General features: G+C 33.2%; 1 non-coding gene across 1 annotated transcript; it reads left to right on the forward strand.

Moving 5' to 3' along the window:
• The first annotated feature begins 10,089 nt into the window (after nucleotides 1-10,089).
• On the forward strand, nucleotides 10,090-10,196 carry LOC139846357 (small nucleolar RNA R71). Its single transcript, XR_011759070.1, has one exon. It is a non-coding gene; the product is annotated as a small nucleolar RNA R71 (small nucleolar RNA).
• Nucleotides 10,197-20,915: the final 10,719 nt, after the last annotated feature.

Genomic DNA, 20,915 nt, shown 5'->3' on the forward strand with positions numbered 1-20,915 from the left:
TAAAGAATTATATCACTAATAATAATATATAGATTTATTCAATTACAGGTATACGTTTTAATATATATATATATATATATATATATATATATATATATATATATATATATATATATATATATATATATATATATATATATGAATAATATAGGTTCGTGAATCCGAGGCCAACCCTGCATTGTTCAGTTTTGTAATATGTATTTTTACTACAAAATACAGTATGGTGAGTTTCATTATTCCCTTTTTATATATATTTTTGGGCTGAGAATACATGTAATGTTTTAATAACTATTTTACAATATTTATATGCGTGAGTTTCATTTGCTCCCTTTTTACTCATTTCATTTTTGGGCTGAGAATACATGCGCAATATTTATAAATGTTTTACGAAATAGACACAAGTAATCGAAACTACATTATATGGTTGAATTATCAAAATCTAATATGCCCCTTTTTATTAAGTCTGGTAATCTAAGAATTAGGGAACAAACACCCTAATTGACGCGAATCCTAAAGATAGATCTATGGGCCTGACGAACCCCATCCAAAGTATCGGATGCTTTAGTACTTTGATTTTATTTTATATCATGTCCGAAGGGTTTCCCGGAATGATAAGGGATATTCTTATATGTATATTGTTAAGGTCGGTTACCAGGTGTTCAATCCATATGAATGATTTTTGTCTCTATGCATGGGACGTATGTTTATGAGAATTGAAAATATGAAATCTTGTGGTCTATTAAGATTATGAAATGATTCTTTATGATAAACTAATGAACTCACCAACCTTTTTGGTTGACACTTTAAAGCATGTTTATTCTCAGGTATGAAAGAAGTCTTCCGCTGTGCAATTGCTCATTTTTAAGATATTACTTGGAGTCATTCATGACATATTTCAAAAGACGTTGCATTCGAGTCGTTGAGTTCATCAAGATTATTATTAAGTCAATTATAGTTAGATATATTATAAAATGGTATGCACACCATCAACTTTCGATGTAATGAAAGATTTTCTTTTCAAAAACGATTACAATGTTTGTAAAATGTATCATATAGAGGTCAAGTACCTCGTGATGAAATCAACTGTTGTGAATCGTTTATAATCAATATGAACTTCGTCCTGATAGATTAGGACGGGTCTTCACAGTTGGTATCAGAACGGTGGTCTTAGCAAACCAGGTCTGCATTAGTGTGTATAACTGAAAAGTCGTTAGGATGCATTAGTGAGTCTGGACTTCGACCGTGTCTGCATGTCAAAAGTTTTGCTTATCATTTCGTGTCAAAAATTACCTGCTTATCATTCTTAGAGAATCACTTTCTTATCATCCTTAGTCTAGACACATCTTATTGCATTGATTGCATGATTAGTGTATAGACAAAATTCATATCTTAGCGATATGCTAATTCATATCTTAGCGTATCTGTTATTGTAAACTTTGCCTGACATTTTCTGTAGATTCCCCCGTAACGTATGGGATTTTGGTATTATATATGCATATGTAAATTATGTATTGCAGGGTACTAATCTACATCCTATAATCTATTTCTTATCGAAAATCCTTCATCTGATCGTACGAGATGAATCCCTCAACTAGTTCGAGTCCCTCAGATTTCGATAGCTATCCCGATAGTTATCTCGACAGCTATTCCGACATGGATATTCACCTAAGCTCCGAAAGCAGTGTCACCAGAATGAATCAATCAATCAGCTATCCCCAATTCATCCGATGGGATTCGTAGTCGACTTAATCAATGGAGACACGAAGAAGGCGATCCCTTCCACCAACCGAATTCATCTCTTGACGAAGAACCCGAAGCATTTACCAGTAAACTAGTCCGAAACACCATTTTCACCCTCATTTTCAGAAATAACTCGCCATGATTATATTCTATCTAAAATTCTAAACCTCATTCATTCGCTCGTCCGAACCGACAATCATCCCGGCGTAATAGAAGAAGTCAATGAGCTTTGCGCTCGAGTAGTGGCTTTGGAAAATATGGTGCAAAACGTACCAGCTTCAACAACATCACCGGCACCAACAGTATCACTAATATCAACACCAGTACCACCAACAACCCAAGTTTCAACATCACATGTCTCAACATCGCAATCTATACCTCGAGCATAATTTTCGTTCTACATCTTGTCCTACATCGATTATCTTCGTTCTACGTATCGTTCTACATCCTTGATCTTCGTTCGACATGACGATTATGTAATCTCTAATGCTTTAGAGATTAGGTATTCTTATTCTAACGGTAAAGCAAATGAGATTAATATCATATTAACCCATTAAATCCATGATTACATCTGAAGAAAATATATATGTATATATATTTTCATAAAGATTGTAATTAAAAATTCTTTCGTACAAACTGTTAATGGTGAAAATATTTTAACGGGTAGGTAATACCCGAGGAATATTTAGATTTCACATTAATAAGTTACATTGTACATTCTTCGAATCTGATTCAACAGTCATTTATTATCCTACTTACATCCACAGACATACGTATTCGTTCACCACAGAATAACCATTTTCATTCAATTTCATATTTGGATTTTGACCTATCAGAATCCGACAAGTGGCATAATGAAGAAACATTGGACAAAATAAAAATTATTAGAAACAAACAAATTAACTATGAGAAATTTTGTTAAGAATCCACGCTAACTGTTCCTAGCTAATTGTTCCTAGCTAATTGTTCCTAGCTAATTGATTACATTTTATTTTATCGCAATTTAATTATCGCAATTTACATTCTCGCAATTTTATTTATCGTCATTTAATTTATCTTATTTACTTTACGCACTTTATTTATCGTTATTTAATTTCTGTTATTTAATTTACGTACTTTAAATATCGGGACACGTATACAAGGTTTTGACATATCATATCGACGCATTTATATATATTATTTGGAATAACCATAGACACTCTATATGCAGTAATGATCGAGTTCTCTATACAGGGTTGAGGTTGATTCTACAATAATATATATAATTTGAGTTGTGATCGAGTCTGAGACATGTACACGGGTCACGATATATATTAATTATTTTGAATATTATATATTAAACTATAAATGAATTATTGGACTGTCAACTTTGGATTATCGACTGTGGACTAATGACATTGGACAATTAAAATGAATTAAAATATTGATTATAATATATGAAACTAAATAATTCTTCAAGTTTGCCACTTGATTTCATCTTAAACCTCATTTGTATCTTGACGATTCCAATCTGCGTTCAAACCTTTCATGATTCTTAAAAACACCCCAATCGAGAGGATGAACCAACCGCATTCCATCTACGGAAGAAAAGATTAATGCATATAGTAATGCACCTGAAAACACTCAGAACCTGAGTAAATGTTTAACACATATCTGTGCTAGCTCCTTTGGCATTGTTATTACCGAAAATAACATTGCAACTCTTTTTCAAATTAGCCAATTTTGTCACATCTTCAACAAATCAACTCCGATTTTAATTCGAATTAGCCTTATTATAACCTCGATATATAAGTTTTCCTGTCGTCATCATTACCGTGGAACCGTTTATATTCCACCACATTAGCAGTAAGCTTACCAGCAACTTCAATGAATTTGGACTTTCCGAAAAAAATCATTATATTCATTGAAACCCCATCATGTATACATCTATACCCTGTAACAATAATTGCCATACCAATTACCGAGAATCAGCAATCAGTATTTTGAATTTCGTAGTATTTCTACATCAATAGTTATATGTATACATATTATAATTATCTCCTAGAATTACGACCTTCAATTCTGAAATTTTGAAAAGCACCCAGCCTACGAATCAATACATTGAACTTTGAAAAAGCTGAATGAAGCAGCAGAAACTTCGAGCAACTGTAAACGACCTTAATCATCGGAAGTTTGATGATAAAGAATAGTATGTTGGAAAAGCTCAGAAAAGTGGGAACTGAAAAACTGATTGAGAAAACTACGAAGGAGTCTCTGAACAAATCACAAGGACTAAACTTGTACATTAAGAATCTTGATGATTCTGTTTCTGATGAAATCTTTAGCGAATACCTTGCTTCTGACTCCAAACTCTTGCGGACAAATTTTTTCACCATCCTTCGATATTAGAAATTCCAAGATATCATCGTATCTTTCATTATAAATATCCTCCATATTTCTGAAGATATTTTTATAACTATTCTTATATGAAATCATTAATCTCTTAGTGCTATCAGTGTTACATCATATAGAAACTGTTAGTTTCTATATTCTGTAAACTTTCGAGCTTAAAAATATGAATGCTATTGAAGTAATGTTGGGAACTGATGCATGAGTTAGTATAATATAACGACACTTGATCAACGTGATTATATTACATTAAGTCATGCTGAGTTTCTAATGGAACATGATGATTCACAGATCATAACGTCATCATGTGCCATGTTACATGACTCTTTCATTGTGCTTAACTTCTGAACATATCAAGAAAGTATATTTTTGATAGTTCTATTCTCAATGATTCTAATAATTTGACAAATCAAATCGTACGATTTCGTTCTTTCTTGGTTAGAACATTAAATTCATTCAAAACTCCGTACTTACGAATTCTGGACTGTTACTCGCTTTACTAGAGGTCGGGAGGATAATAAAAAGCCAAAGAACCCCAAAATATAAGAGGAAATATAAAGCCTAATAACCACACGGAAGTTACAAACTGTGGGTATTAATACGAATAGCAATATAATGACACAGTATAATTAAGAATAGTATCACCCCAAGGCAATAGTATAAGTAAACAGATTTTTCTGGTGGAAGATTGAAAAGAAGGAGGACAGAAATGATAATTAGGAAAATATCATGGATTAGAACTTGAAGAAACATATTGACGAATGTTTTAAAATTTGAATTGAAGGAGAAAGAATAGAAAGTGGGAGATGTAGAAATAAGGAATCGAAGGGAATAGATTTATAGTGAAATATCAGACGGAGTAACCGAGGCAAATCACCATATTTAATTATAGAGATCTTAATCTCCTTATTCGCCGAAGAATCAAATCTCTCAGCTTTCGAAGATTTTCTTTTAAATCCCTTGAATTTCGGAATTCAACCAAGGCAACGTCAAAAGTTAAAACGAAACTTCATTTATTCATTTCACTCTTTTGTGCTAGCTTCATTAGTGCTCTTCGAATAATCGAATTATATTATATGTATTATTCAATAATGATAAAACTCTATTTATCAGCTCATATTCGTCAGGAAAACATATTTATTGTTAGTCATGACGACTTCACTCAAATTTCGGGACGAAATTTCTTTAACGGGTAGGTACTGTGATGACTCGGGAATTTCCGACCAAATTTAAACTTGATCTTCATATGATTTCAACTCGATAAGTAAAGTTTGTTAAATTAAATCTCAAGAATTTTAAACGATGCTCATATATTCAATTGACCTTCGACTAGTCCCGACGATTCACGAACAAATTTTGTGTAAATAAATATGTAAATATATGTGTATAAATAAATTCTATAAATAAGTAGTATTATATATGTCGTACATTATAATTATTAAAAAGTCAATAAGATATATAATTGATAGTATTGTATTTGTAATATTAATATTATTACAATTGGTTTCACTATTATTATTCAATATTAGTATCATTATCATTATTAATTCTATTGTTATTATTATTATCTGTTTCATTAATATTAGATATTAAAATTTTATAATTAAAGTTATTACCACCCTTTATATATTTAATATACAGATATATATAGATATATATGAAATTTGATATAAATTATTATATTATCAAATTTACTAACATTATTATTATCAACAACATTATGATAAGTAGTATTATTATTAATATTAATAAACATATTATTGTTATCATTTTATTATGATTGTTATTAGATATTATTATTAAGAATTATTATTATTATAAATTATTATCATTAATAGCAATTAAAATTATCATTATTGTTAGTATTAATATTGTTATATTATTATTTGTCATTTATTACTATTAGTCTTTATTAATAATGTTATTACTAATAATAGTATTATTAGTATTGTTAGTTTATTTATATTAATAGAATTAATTAATATAACTATACTAGTTGATTATCAAAATTTAAGAATTAGAGATATATATATACAGTTATATATATATATATATATATATATATATATATATATATATATATATATATATATATATATATATATATATATATATATATAAACACATATATATAGATATATATAAGATATACAGATATTTACATCTAAAGACGTAGTCAGATATATGAATATGAATTATATAAATAAATCTAGATAATTATGTATACAGAAATATATATATATATATATATATATATATATATATATATATATATATATATATATATATATATATACATGTAAATACAATTATAATTACAGAAAAATTCGTGATCTGTTTCAATATGTTCCCAAACTGTAGCTGAGTCGATTTCAGTCTCCTAATACTAACAATAATCTGTTAGCGATCCTTTTCAGCTTTTTATTTTTTTATTTATTATTTTGTACCCGATGATTCTTCATGTCGAGGTTATATGCTATAAAACAATTGAGTTACTCAACGTTATTCTATAAGTCATCCAATTTTTCCATTGTCATTATCACATAAAGCTATTACAGCTGTTATACGAATTGAATTTAACAGAAATTTAAATAGAAAACCAGAAACTACCCCTGTTCGTGCTATATTTTTTTCTTAACTCAAATTCGAATTCCATTACAAAATCCATAAATGTAGAAGGGTTAGGAATCGTCCACACAAAACACTTGTAAAGTTTCAGATTCCAATTCATTCTATCGAGTTCCAATTGTCGAGTCAAAGATTAATTTCAAAAAGTCAACCAGTTTGTTCATGAAGAAATTCAAATTTGTTTTGAGGTTTTTGGATCAATTGATCAGTCCTAAAGTTTCTAGGAACAATTTAACACCTATTTCATGTTGAAGGTATAGTCTAAAACGAGCTAGAATTCATAATCAAAGTTTGAGTTTCCTTTGTTCATCGTGGTGTTACTGCTACTGCTTACGATTATCTATTTTTTTTCTTTCCCCTCTGATTAGTTCAAATTAACCACAACCGAGTTATCCTGTTTCAAATTCCAAATCCTAAAATAATTTGTTCTTCGTTGTTATGGTATACCTCTGGTCGACTACGTTTTGAGAAGGAAGAGAAGAAGGTATTGAATTATGAGTTAAATAAATTTAAACTGAAATATAAAACAGAAAAACAACGGGCAGAGCAGTGGTTAGCGTGTTTGTGAGTATTCGAGAGGTCTCGAGTTCGAGCCTCGTCATGGGCAATTCTTTTTAGAAATGCGTTTTCAAATGGTATATACTTTTACTTCATTTCCATTATCATTATAATCATTATTATTATTATTGTTATTATAATTATTATTGTTAATAACAATATTGTTATAATTATCATTACTTAGATTATTATTATTATTAGTATTATAATTACTAGTAGTATAAATTAATACTTATAATTATTATTAGGATTTAAGAAAGTGAATTATTATTAATGTTATGATTACTAATATTATTAACATTTCAAAGTATTAACATTTATTATTATTATTATTATTATTATTATTATTATTATTATTATTATTATTATTATTATTATTATTATTATTACTAAGATTATTATTATTATTATATTACCATTAAAATTGTTATTATCATCATTGTTATTCGTATCAATATCAATAAAAGTATTTTTGTTAAAATTTTAGAATTATCAGTATTATTAAAATAAGTATTATTATCATTATGATTGTGATAATTTATATTATTATTATGAAAATGATACAAAGTATTATCATTTTCATTAGTACTTGTATCATTTATGATTATTAGTATTATCATTATGTTAACAAACAAAAGATGGTTATATACAAAATATATATTTAGTGCAAAAACTTAACTATATTAATATTGTATTTATTTAAAATATATAAATTGACATATATAAGTATTAATATAAAGAATTATATCACTAATAATAATATATAGATTTATTCAATTACAGGTATACGTTTTAATATATATATATATATATATATATATATATATATATATATATATATATATATATATATGAATAATATAGGTTCGTGAATCCGAGGCCAACCTTGCATTGTTCAGTTTTGTAATATGTATTTTTACTACAAAATACAGTATGGTGAGTTTCATTATTCCCTTTTTATATATATTTTTGGGCTGAGAATACATGCAATGTTTTAATAACTATTTTACAATATTTATATGCGTGAGTTTCATTTGCTCCCTTTTTACTCATTTCATTTTTGGGCTGAGAATACATGCGCAATATTTATAAATGTTTTACGAAATAGACACAAGTAATCGAAACTACATTATATGGTTGAATTATCGAAATCGAATATGCCCCTTTTTATTAAGTCTGGTAATCTAAGAATTAGGGAACAGACACCCTAATTGACGCGAATCCTAAAGATAGATCTATGGGCCTGACGAACCCCATCCAAAGTATCGGATGCTTTTGTACTTCGATTTTGTTTTATATCATGTCCGAAGGGTTTCCGGGAATGATAGGGGATATTCTTATATGTATATTGTTAAGGTCGGTTACCAGGTGTTCAATCCATATGAATGATTTTTGTCTCTATGCATGGGACGTATGTTTATGAGAATTGGAAATATGAAATCTTGTGGTCTATTAAGATTATGAAATGATTCTTGATGATAAACTAATGAACTCACCAAACTTTTTGGTTGACATTTTAAAGCATGTTTATTCTCAGGTATGAAAGAAGTCTTCCGCTGTGCAATTGCTCATTTTTAAGATATTACTTGGAGTCATTCATGACATATTTCAAAAGACATTGCATTCGAGTCGTTGAGTTCATCAAGATTATTATTAAGTCAATTATAGTTAGATATATTATAAAATGGTATGCACACCGTCAACTTTCGATGTAATGAAAGATTTTCTTTTCAAAAACGAATGCAATGTTTGTAAAATGTATCATATAGAGGTCAAGTACCTCGCGATGAAATCAACTGTTGTGAATCGTTTATAATCAATATGGACTTCGTCCGGATGGATTAGGACGGGTCTTCACAAATGGTTAACCCACTTTTCATAGTTATGGAATTAACTTGCGAAAAATTACTTGAATTTTGAGTTTCCTTGACCTTCGGGTTTGGTTACGTGTTGGATGGTAAAGTTCCTGATTGCCTTTCAGCAAGCAATTGAGATATTCTTCCCATATCTCTTTCAAGGTTTTGAATTGACGCTTGATGATTCCTTTACACTTGCTCGTTTCCCGTTTGGACTTGATGTAATTGTCTCTTCATTTGCTCATTCGTTTCTGATTGACTTTTGACAAAATTCATCATAACTTCTTCAAAGTTAGATTTCTTCTCTACTGGCTGCGTGTTATGATTTTGTTGTTGATATGGTAATTGAGGTAATGGTTGTTGTTGGAAATTTTGTTGAGGTGGAAATGGAGGTTGGTTTCTATTGAAAAAGCCAGGTGGTCCATTTCTTTGGAAAGCAAAATTCTTCGAGTTTTGATATCCTGGGTTTGTAGGTTGATAATTAGAATTCCCTCCTTGAAAATTGCCTTGTCTTTGATTGGCCATAAAATTAACTTGTGCTACTGAGTTCATTGGCCGATCATTGATATCACAATCTTTCGTGAAATGTGGCTGTCCACAGATTTCACAGCCTACTTGCAATGCTAAAACTGTTGAATTTAGTTTCTCTATTTCTCTTCCAAACTTTTTGAATTGATTCGACAGTGAAGCTATGGTTGTGTTGTTGTCTTCATTTTCTTCAAGGCTTGCCACCGTCCTTCTAGGTTGTTGATCTCTAGACGGTGTCCATTCAAAAGTACGAACTGGCATGTCTTCTAACATGTCATACACTTGATTTGGTGATTTGTACATAAATACTCCTCCAACGGAGGAATCTAATATACCACGAGTATGTTCATCAATACCACGATAAAAATTTTGTACTATTTGCCCTTTTTGCAATCCGTGTTGCAGACAATTTCGTAATATTCTTTTCAATCTTTCCCATGCATCATAAAGAGTTTCATCCGACATTTGTTTAAAAGTGGTGATTTCAGTTCTAAGTCTTTCGGCTTTTGCCGGTGGGAAAAATCGGGCAATGAATTTATCTCTTAATTCGTTGAAAGTTGTGAGAGAATCAGGTTTTGATGCATTCAACCATGCTTTTGCGTCTCCGATTAACGAGGAAAAGTTCTTAACTTAAATGCATCTGAAGAAACATCTTTATTTTTATACAGTTCACATAAATCTTCAAAAGCTTCTAGATGTTCTATCGGATTATTATTAAGTCTTCCATCGAATTGGTTCTCATGTACCATGTGCATAAACTGCCCCTTGACTTCCCAGTTTTCAGCCTCAATTTCAGGTCTTCTTATAGGTGCTAGAGCAAGAGGGGGAGCAGTTTCTCTGGTATTCCACATTGGTAGGTCATTTGAATCAGGTGTTACTTCAGCCATTTCTTCTTTAATGACGATGGTTTCAGGTTCATTTTTGATTTCTGGTTGACCACTAGTGTTTCCTACTTGTTTTTTGATATTTTTCGGTGTTTTCGGTTTACTAGTACTACCTAATTTTTTTTTTGTTTTTCCTGTTTTAATCTTTTGATCAAGCCTCTTTCAGGTTCTGGATTAAGTGGAACGAGTTTAGAATTTCCTGAACGGGTCATACAATTACAAAATTGTATGTAGTCTTGAAGGATTTATTCACTAGGTGTATAAACATTGAACTTTCTTGAAAATGAATTTTCACGAAAGGATCGAATAACTAAAAACAAATAAAAACCTTTAAACAAACAGACGTTTTTCCAATTTTGCTCACGTTTTGAATAGCCAAAAGATGTAGCAGGTAGCCAGGACCCTTTAAATCGGAAATCCACAACTCGCCATTTACAAATTCAACTATTACTACAAATCAGAAAAATTATCTATTTATTTAACTGTCAACTTTCCCCGGCAGCGGCGCCAAAAGTTGATGTGCGTGATCGTGTCCTTTTATTTTGATCGGATTTGAATTGAATTTATTACACGAATTGGTTGTGATTATATGGCGTTATTATGATTTTGGATTAATTTCACACATATACGCAACTTTGTCCTATCCGTATAGTAATAGTTCGTTGGTAAATCCGGTTCGTTCCACAGGGAAATTGAGTTTTCAAGATTTTTAATCGCTAAAAGTTAAACTATTTAAAAGGGGGGTTTTGGATTAGGCTTTAATTACTTAATTGAGAGAAATTTAAATTTAACTTAAAACTAAATAACTAAATTAACTAAAAAAATACAATTTATACTAATTTGACAAAATAGAAGAAATAAGGTTTTTCATGAGAATATAGTAAAATAGTAAAAAGTAAATAAAATTTACTATATGGTAAAAATTAATGTGGTAAAAAGTAAATAAAATTTACTACGTAGTAGAAAGTGAAATTGATGAGATTTAAGATAAAGTAAAGTAGTGGCTACTAAAATATGTCTTCTCTGGATTATGGATTGTTTTTAAGTCCGATTACGATGTTTTAATATATAACTTTATATTTTATCTTTCGGTTTATAAAGTTTTATCTAACTAAAATTAAATCTAACTTTCGTTAGATTTCATTTTAGCGAATTAAATTATACCCCGACTATTCAAATTGAGATTTAATGCGGTTTTAACTTTCACTAATACCAAAATTATAACGGTCTTCCCTTTTTATAATTACACGATTATATAAACTATAATATTACCCAAACCACCGAATCACACTTCTAAATTGTTGTCAATAATTTGTCCATATGTCCGTCTAGATCACTGAGGTGTTGAAGCATGATTTATGTAAATTTAATTAACTTTCGCTAATCAATTTAATAAATTATGTGATAGGGGTGAAAATATCAAATTATATAACAATGGGTCGGTGATTAAACTCAATGTTAAAAATAGTCAAAGTTACATCATAATATTATAATATGATTCAATCCATTTGCCTAGAGATTCTACATTTTAGCCACCACTGTGGGTATTTAGTTGGAAATTTAACGGCATCAAAATATAAATTATATAAAGTGAACATGATAACAATAATAATAATAATAAACGATAATAATAATAAATAATAAATAACGATAATAACGACGATAATAATAAATATTACGATAATAATAATAATGACAATAATAATAATAATAATAATAATAATAATAATAATAATAATAATAATAATAATAACAGTAATAATAACTATAATAACGATACGTGAAAATAAAGTTGGGACGTGGAGACTTACAGGGAGTTGGAACGGAAAAAAACAGTACTATAATACCCGTAAACTTGAATTACACCACTTACTACTACTTAGAACTTTGATAAAAATTAAAACTAAAATATATTAAAAGAAACTTGAAAGTGAATTATGAGTTTGATCCGTGCATTTTTCTTCTGTCTCTGAGTTGCCTTTTATAGGCAATTGGATTCACTATTAAACTTTGAAAATTAGCTGGAGCCTTGCTGTAATAGATATCAACGAATAATTTATATTATTATATTATATTTATTATTATATTATATTATATTATGAATTATATATATATTATATTATATTCTTGTGCATAGTTGACTTGTAATTTTAGCTCCGTTGAGTCGTACGTTGATAGTTGGTTCATGTCTCGGTTCCGGATTTTTGAACGTCTTCTCGTACGCTAAGATATCTTGTACTTTGCATTCCGTGGCTTGTACTCCTATCAGTATTTAGATGTTATTCATCAATAAATTGAACCACTTGGATTGTGTCTTGTACATTTGAGCTTTTTGGTCATTTGCGTCTTTCAAATCTTCATTTTCGTCTTTAAATCTTCATCTTCGAGCGATTTGCGTCTTTTATCTTCGCACCTATTTATTTTAAACGATTACAACTAAAAATAAGGAAATTACCATTAAATTCTTTACATATTGGAACGATATTGCGACTAAATATATGTTCGTTTTAAGCAATATCACTTCCGCACTCTATTTTGATACTTGCTAGGATGTCGAGTATACATGCATACTTGGAGCGTCTTTTGACTTTACTTTAAATTGTGTCACATAGGTTTCATTTGCACTCTAAAACGTTGTAACATATTTAATCGTTGAATTACTTTGTAAACTTTGAAACATCTTTACAATTGAAATGAATGCGTCATATTTTGGTCAAACGTTGTTTTAAAGACTTGTGATCACGTAACGGGACCTAAGTGGACGGCGCCGTCAATGACGATTTTGTCGGGTCGCTACATATGGTATCAGAGCGTTGGTTGTAGGGATTTAGAGTTCATTGGTGTCAACCCCGAGTCAAAGAGTGCATTAGTGAGTCTAGACTACAACCGGCATATAGACTTGAAGTAGGACTTGCTTGACTACTTGTACATTTATATTTGAACTCTTCTACTCGTATCTAATTCTTATTCTATCTTAATCTCACATTGTTCAAATTTGATTGACACGCCATCTTGACCTTATGAGGTAATGTTAAATGCACATATGAATTAGGGTAATATAATTTCTGGGATTATATTACGGTGACTCACATGAACTTTCTGACATTATAACATAAAGAATTTAGGGCGGGTCAAGGAAAATTTTCTCTCTACCTGTATTCCATATCACGATTAGCATTATTGAGAATACTAATCAACAATATTCTTGTGTCTTGAAGGAACAATGCCTCCTCGTCGAGGTCAACGCAATGAAACTCCCGAACAAGCCCTTCAACGAATGATAGCCACCGCCGTAGATGCGGCCATGGCCGGTCACTCCTTCAACAACAATAAGAATAACAACAACCACAACAACACCAACCATGGATCTGGTAATTCAAATGAGGGGTGCTCCTACAAGAACTTCATGGGGTGCAAACCTCACACTTTTGATGGAACCGGGGGACCGGTTGATCTCACCCGATGGTTTGAACAAATGGAAGCCGTTTTTAGCATAAGTGGTTGCCGAGACCAAGACAAAGTCAAGTACTCCACCCACACGTTCACCAGTATCGCTCTCACATGGTGGAATACATATGTACAATTGGTGGGTACCGATAAAGCCCACGCACTCTCTTGGGCCGACTTAAGAGAGAAGATGATCACCGAGTACTTCCCGCGTGAAGAGACTCGAAGGCTCGAAAATGAGCTAAGAAGTTTAAAAGCGGTTCGAAATGACCTTAAAGCTTACAATCAACGGTTTGCCGAGCTAGCCTTAATGTGTCCGGCCCTCGTGACTCCCGAGTCCCTAAGAGTTGAACTTTACATGGATGGCCTCCCTAAGAGCATTAAACACGGGGTAATGTCATCCAAACCCGCTAACCGACAAGAGGCTTTAAAGATGGCCCGTCAATTGATAGAGACGGTGGATGAAATTGAAGTGCCGGAACCAAAGGTCGAGGAGAAATCGGGTGGCAACAAAATAAAATGGGAAGCCTCCCAATCAAGCAACTACAACAACAACAACTTCTTCAAGAAGCCTTTCACCTCTGACGGCAAGAAAAGCTATGCCGAAACTCAACCTTTTTGCAACAAATGCCACAAACATCATTTTGGTGAATGTGGCAAGCCATTTTGTCACAGGTGTCAAAGAAGTGGCCATGTGTCCAACGATTGTAGAAGTGCCGCCCTCGTCGCTCAAAAGGGGCCCAATGCACTAAAACCGGGTGTTTGTTATGATTGTGGCCAACCGGGTCATTTTAGAAATGCATGCCCAAAGAAGAAAGCTAACCCCAATGCACGCGGCTGAGCTTTCAACATTAACACCAAGGAGGCCCGAGATGACAATGAACTAGTCACGGGTACATTTCTTCTCAACGACTCTTATGTTTCTTGCTTATTCGGTGCCGATAAGAGTTTTGTATCCAAGACCTTGACTCATTCTTTTTGCACTCCACCACTCCCACTAGATACTACTTATACCATTGAAGTGGCCAATAGGAAACTATTGATTGCCGACAAATTTTATCGGGGGTGTATGTTAAACTTATTGGGTAAAGAGTTTGAAATTGACTTGATACCTATAGAACTAGGGAGTTTCGATGTAATAATTGGTATGGATTGGTTAGCCAAAACAAAATCTCACATTCTTTGTGATCTTAAAGCAATTCAAATTCCTATCGAGAACGGTGAACCCTTGATTGTTTATGACGATAAGAGTTGCACCGGACTCAATCTCGTCTCGTGCCTTAAAGTTGAAAAGTATCTTCGTAAAGGTTGCTTTGCGGTCCTAGCCCATGTTAACAAAGTCGAGACCGATGAGAAGCATATCGGTAATGTGCCAATTATTAGTGACTTTTCCGATGTATTTCCAAAAGAACTGTCGGGTCTTCCACCTCATCGACCGGTTGAATTCCAAATCGATCTTATTCCAGGAGCCGCACCTGTAACACGTGCACCATATAGACTTGCTCCATCTGAAATACAAGATTTGCAAAGTCAAATTCAAGAACTACTTGACCGTGATTTTATCCAACCTAGACATTCACCATGGGGTGCTCCGATTTTATTCGTTAAGAAGAAAAATGGATCCCTACGAATGTGCATCGATTATCATGAACTAAATAAATTGAAGGTTAAGAACCGATATCCTCTTCCTCACATCGACGACCTCTTTGATCAACTACAAGGATCTTGTGTATATTCAAAAATCGATCTCCGCTCGGGTTATCATCAACTAAGGGGGAAGATGTCTCCAAAACTGCTTTCCAGACTCGTTATGGTAGTTATGAGTTTCTTGTAATGCCATTTGGGTTAACAAATGCACCTGCGTTATTCATGGACCTTATGAACCGCGTGTGCAAACCGTATCTCGAAAAATTCGTTATTGTATTCATAGATGATATCTTGGTCTATTTTAAAAGCGAAGAAGAACACGAACAACACCTCCAACTCGTGCTTGAACTCTTGAGACAAGAACAACTCTATGCCAAATTCTCCAAGTGCGAATTTTGGTTAAAAGAAGTTCAATTTCTTGGTCATGTTGTGAGCGACCAAGGTATTAAAGTCGATCCCGCGAAAATCGATGCCATTAGTAAATGGGAAACTCCTACTACTCCTACTCACATTCGTCAATTCTTGGACCTCGTCGGATATTATCGTAGATTCATCGAAGATTTCTCCTTGGTTACTCGTCCTTTAACCGCGTTAACTCACAAGGGAAAGAAATTCGTTTGGGCAACCGAACAAGAGTCCGCGTTTCAAATCTTGAAGAAAAAGTTAACCAACGCTCCTATCTTATCTCTTCCCGAAGGCAATGATGATTTTGTTGTTTATTACGATGCCTCGAAACATGGTTTTGGGTGTGTATTGATGCAATGAAAGAAGCTTATCGCTTATGACTCCCGACAATTAAAAATCCATGAACGAAACTACACGACACATGATCTAGAACTTGGAGCAATTGTCTTTGCACTCAAAATGTGAAGACACTATCTTTAAGGAACCAAAAGTACTATCTTCACCGATCACAAAAGCCTCCAACACATCTTCGATCAAAAACAACTAAACATGAGACAATGACGGTGGATTGAAACTTTGAACGATTATGATTGTGAGCTTCGTTACCATCCCGGGAAGGCAAATGTAGTAGCCGATGCGTTAAGTCGAAAGGAAAGAATGGTGCCTCTTCGTGTCCGATCTTTAAACATCACCATCCATACCAATCTCAATAACCAAATTCGTGTAGCCCAAGATGAGGCTCTCAAAGATGAGAATATTTCTCTCGAACGCTTGAACGTCCTCGCCTCATGTTTCGAAGTTAAGGAGACCGGACTTCGATATTTTGCCGGAAGAATTTGGGTGCCCAGTTATGTGGATTTACGAAGCCTTATCCTAGATGAAGCCCATAAGTCAAGATATTCGATTCACCCCGGTGCCGGTAAGATGTACCATGATATCAAGGAACAATATTGGTGGCCGAACATTAAAAGGGACGTTGCTACATACGTGAGGAAGTGTTTAACTTGTTCCAAGGTCAAAGCCGAGCATCAAAGACAATCTGGGTTACTTCAACAACCTGAAATCCTGCAATGGAAGTGGGAAAGAATAACGATGGATTTTATCAAAAAACTACCAAAGAAAATAGGCGGTTATGATACCATTTAGGTTATTGTTGACCGTCTCACCAAATCCGCCCACTTCCTAGCCATGAAGGAAACTGATAAAATGGACAAACTTGCACAACTATACATAAAGGAGATTGTATCCCGTCATGGTGTACCCTTATCGATTATTTTTGACCGAGATAGCCGTTTTGTTTCTAGATTTTGGGGTGCCTTACAAGCAGCGTTGGGAACACATCTGGACATACAAATCAAACCTTGGAGGACATGTTACGAGCTTGCGTTTCGGAAAAGCTTGGGAAAAGCACTTGCCTCTCGCCGAATTCTCTTACAACAATAGTTATCACGTGAGTATTAACGCCGCACCTTTCGAAGCGTTATATGGCCGCAAATGTCGTTCTCCTATTTGTTGGGCCGAAGTATGTGACAAGAAAATCATCAGACCCGAACTCATCCACTAAACAACCGAGAAGATCATTCAAATCCGAGAAAGGCTCAGGACGGTCCGAAGTCGTCAAAAGAGCTATACCGACATTAGACGTAAGGATCTCGAATTCCAAGTGGGTGACCGCGTAATGTTAAAAGTCGCACCTTGGAAAGGTGTAATCCGTTTCGGGAAACGTGGAAAACTAAATCCGCGATATATTGGTCCATTTGAAATCTTGAAGCGTATTGGACCCGTTGCTTACCGTTTAGATCTTTCGACCCAGTTGAGCTCCGTTCATCCTACATTCCATGTATCAAATTTGAAGAAGTGTTTTGCCGAACCCGAACTCGTCATCCCTCTCGAGGAGCCTACTATTGATGACAAACTTCATTTCGTGGAAGAACCGGTTTAAATTGTGGACCACTCCATCAAGACGCTAAAACAAAGTAAAATCCTGATTGTCATAGTTCGTTGGAATGCCAAAAGAGGACCCGAGTTTACGTGGGAAAGACAAGATCAAATGAAAATAAAGTACCCTCACTTATTCGTAGAATTGACAACGCAAGATCCCGATGAAGGAACAACGACCACTACATCTACTTAAATTTCGGGACGAAATTTCTTTTAAGGAGTAGGTAATGTAACAACCCGTCTTTTTTTGTTTACTTTCCGTTTAATTATTTTTAAGTCCGTTATCTAATTATAACATCTCCCGTTGAAATGCGTATTTAAGGTAATTCGTTTGGTTTATTCACGCACTCGCTTTTAAACTTGAGGGACTAAACTTGCCAAGGGATCAAACTAGTTGACTAGGTCAACTAGTCAATCCCTCCTCCTCCTCCACTCATTCACTCACCTCCCTTTTTCTTTTACTACTTCCATTTTCTCTCAATTCATCTTCTTCATTAAATCATCATCTAAATTCGATCTAGCAAGCTTACAACAAAACTAATTACATATTTGGAATCCTTGCATCTTCCTCTTCAATTCCATACCAACTTCATCTCTTCTGGGTAACTTTCTAAAAACTCTAGATTTCTTGTTCTTGATGTTTTTGACTTATAAAAGTATTATTTAGCGTCTATGGCTCAAGTCTAACATGAATATGTGATTTGTTTGCTCGATCTCGTTTATTTTGCATAACTAGCATGAACACTTGAAATGAGTTTGTTAAATCTTGGTTTTTGGTTGATTAAATGTTGTTATGTGTTAAACCTTATGTGTTAGAAGTGTTACTAACATCATTAGCTTCATATTGGTATGTAGGTTGACATGAAAAAACTTCATAAACATAAATGTTAAATTCATGATTCTTGGTTAGGGTTTGATAGATTTTAAAATGAACTTTCGATGCCTTGAATGCTATGAAAGGTTTTTGTAAGTGTTTAGTTGTATTGAATGCGTAATTACCTACGAAATGGCATATTATATGTGGGTAGTAAGTTCCCGAATTATCAAATCGCATTTAAGAACTTGAATGTAATTAATGATGAACATTTAATGCGGAGTTGGTAAATGATGAATTGATTGATGAAATGTGTTTAGTTGTTTTCTTCGTCAAAATACCTTTCCAACGATATAAGATACATGTTTTTAGTGTTTTCGGATCATAAAATGTGTTTGGGTAAAAATTGGTACGAGCTCTTGGCAAAATTCAGCAACAACATTTCCCAGGTACAGGAGCGCCGCTTTTGTACTAAAAGCACCGCTCCTGGTCAGTATTTTATGGAGTTTTTCTCCAGGCATTAGGAACGCCGCTTCTGGAGACAAGAGCGTCGCTTCTGGGCCCTCTAGAGCTCCGCTTTTGTACTAAAAGCGCCGCTCCTGTGCAGAAAAAGTAAATCCTTTGTCCCAATCACTTTGTGTTTTCACAATTCCTTTCCCGCTTACTCGCAACTCCGATTAACATGAAACTTGGCCAACATGCTTATATTTGACTACGTTTTTATATACAATAGTCGGATACCCGACCCGACCCCGTTGACTTCAACTTTGACCGAGTTTGACTTTTAGTCAAACTTAACCGAATACTTATGCAATCGTTCTAACTTACTTTTATACTTATATCTTGCATGAAACTTGACAACTTGACTCACATGCTATATAATCGAGTCATAACGAGCCATAAGACTAATTGAACAACTTTGACCGACTTCGTGTTTTACCGATATTGATGCGACCTATTGTTTAGGTCAAGACTAGCATTCGTTCTTGCACACGTTTACTTTGTGAAGTACTTATATACTCGTGCACTCAAGGTGAGATCATAGACCCACTTTTACTCTTTTATACTTATATTTGGGATGAGAAAACATAAATGTTTCGTTTTATAAAGTGAACACAAGTACGAAAACAAACATTCTATGTACGAGTTAGAACAAAAAGCCTCAGTTCAATTATGATTAGTTACACTTGCAGGGTGTAAGCGAGAACTTATGTTGTGTGGCCATACGGGTTTGACAAACCCTCATTCGGACGGTTCGCTACCGTTAATCGGATGAAATATATTTTCGAGTATAAGTGTAAGTTCTAACACTATATTAATGGGGTTCGTGATAGTTAAGCCTTGATAATTGGGTGCTCGTGATAACAACAACAACTTTTAGAATGGTTTACTATTATTTCAACGTTATAAATCTTGTGGTTCAACTTACTTACTTACTCACTTACTAAACCTATGATTTCACCAACGTTTTCGTTGACAGATTTCCTATGTTTTTCTCAGGTCTTTGAATGCTAAATGATACATGCTTCCACACTCTATTTTGATACTTGCTTGGATGTCGAGTATACATGCATACTTGGAACGTCTTTTGACTTTACTTTAAATTGTGTCGCATATGTTTCATTTGCACTCTAAAACGTGTAACATATTTAATCGTTGAATTACTTTGTAAACTTTGAAACATCTTTACAATTGAAATGAATGCGACATATTTTGGTCAAACGTTGTTTTAAAGACTTATGATCACGTAACGGGACCTAAGTGAACGACGCCGTCATTGACGATTTTGTCGGATCGCTACATCGATCTCATCCCTAACCATAGGTATCAACAGCGTAATTTTTTCGATCTAGAATGGAAGATGGGCACAATTTTCAAGAGAGAGAAATGGGTTACGGAGTGTTTATTATCTTTTCCAACATTCTTACTTAAGACTCTAGGGTATTTAGGTAATTACATACCACCTCAACTACTTTGTACTCCATTATTACAACAAAATCAAACACTATAACACACTCAATGCAACAAACCTCACTACTTGAACGGAAAAATTAACCGAAATATGGGTTAGTTTCCGAT

The sequence above is a fragment of the Rutidosis leptorrhynchoides genome, chromosome 4 (assembly GCF_046630445.1).
Source record: "Rutidosis leptorrhynchoides isolate AG116_Rl617_1_P2 chromosome 4, CSIRO_AGI_Rlap_v1, whole genome shotgun sequence".
Taxonomy (NCBI): domain Eukaryota; kingdom Viridiplantae; phylum Streptophyta; class Magnoliopsida; order Asterales; family Asteraceae; genus Rutidosis; species Rutidosis leptorrhynchoides.